We start from the raw sequence: 1629 nt of genomic DNA on the forward strand, positions 1-1629 counted from the left end.
GCCCAGGACTCAAACTGTGGTCAGGCATGTGAAAGTCCAATGCCTTAACCACAGCAGCTGCCAGCTCCTCTACAAGTGGAAATTAACCCACATTTCTGTTCACAAGAGCCAAACCTGTTCTTGAGCTGGTTTAACTTGAGTGCTGTCACTTCCATCTCAAACGGCACTGATCACTACAAAATACCAGCACACACACACACACACACACACACACACACACACACACGTACACACAAATAATAAGCACCAAAGGACAAGTGTTCTTCATAGAAAGAGCTCCTGGTAACCTCACTTTCCCTGCTTCCCTGCCGTGTGACCTCAAGCAACTTGCTAACCTCACTGAACCTCAGTTCCCTTTCCAGCGACATAAGAACAATAGCATCTTTCTCAGGATTGTGCCAGACCACAGGAACACCTTCAAGTTGGACCAAGCAGAGTTTATTGACTCATTGCAATGGAGACAGAGCCCACCCATGGGTGTCTCAGGAAGAGGCTATTGGAAAGACTTAGGATTGGGTGCCAGTAGGTGGTGTGATGGTTAAGAAGCTGGACTCCCACATGGCAGACCGTGGTTCAAGTCCTGGACCTGGCAACCTCCTTTCTCACTTTCCCTCTCTCTCTAGTGATCACACATGCCCTACAGCAAATTTTAAAATAATAATAATAATAATAAGTAAGATTAAATCAATTTTTTTTAAAGGAAGAAAGACTTAGGATGAAATTTTAGCTTATGGTAAGCGATTCTGCAGGCTTTTTCTCTGGGCTGGGTGCTGTCAGGCAGCAGGGGTAATTCTATGATTGGGTATCTCAATGATTCTTTTTCTAGAAGGAAAAAAGAATGAAGCAGAATAGTAAAATACTAGCAATTAGCAAAGAAATATTTTAGCCAGGAGAGGGGGACACGTGGGTGCTGGTGCCATTTGGATGATGCTCACGTTTTTGTATGTGTCAGGTATGACATTGGAGTGATGTGGGGTTTTTTTGTTTTTGTTTGTTTTTGTTTTTGCTTTTGCCATAGGGCGCATGCATGCACCAGAGAGAGGGAAAATTTGAAAAATCACCCCCAGGGGAGATGGCCATGTTTCAGTTCCATCTCCTCCATTCTCCTCTAGAGATTTTGGGCATGCACGCACGCACATGCCCGGCGTGATTTTCAAGCCGCCAGGTCTAGAACTTGAATGGTGTCTTTGCTCCGATTCTTTGTGGTTACCGAGCAATCTGGTCCGAAATGTTTCTCTCCAATGGAGCACCACGGCCTGGCTGTAAGTACCAACTGTCAGCTCTTGGAGGCTTTTCCCTTTTCTGGATGTTATGAGGCTAATGTGCACCTACTTGGCAAGCCTCAGGCAGGGGTTCAGTTACCCTAGCACAACAGCACTGCTGAGGCTGGTACGTTACCCCCCTACACCACAGGGCCTTGGCAAAGGATGAATTCGGTATGCATAGGGATCCTCCCAGCAGCACTGGGCACTGAAGCTGGGTTTTTAAGGATGAATAGGAGTTTCAGGGGAAGGAACGAGAACTTCGAATTAATCAAAAAGCAGTGTGGTAGGTGGGCATGGTGCCTCTCTGCTCAGAGACAATGACTTCTTGTGGTCGGCTGGGTGCCCCCCACCACCACCACCATGG

The sequence above is a fragment of the Tupaia chinensis genome, unplaced genomic scaffold (assembly GCF_000334495.1).
Source record: "Tupaia chinensis unplaced genomic scaffold, TupChi_1.0 Scaffold000422_1, whole genome shotgun sequence".
Classification (NCBI taxonomy): Eukaryota; Metazoa; Chordata; class Mammalia; order Scandentia; family Tupaiidae; genus Tupaia; species Tupaia belangeri.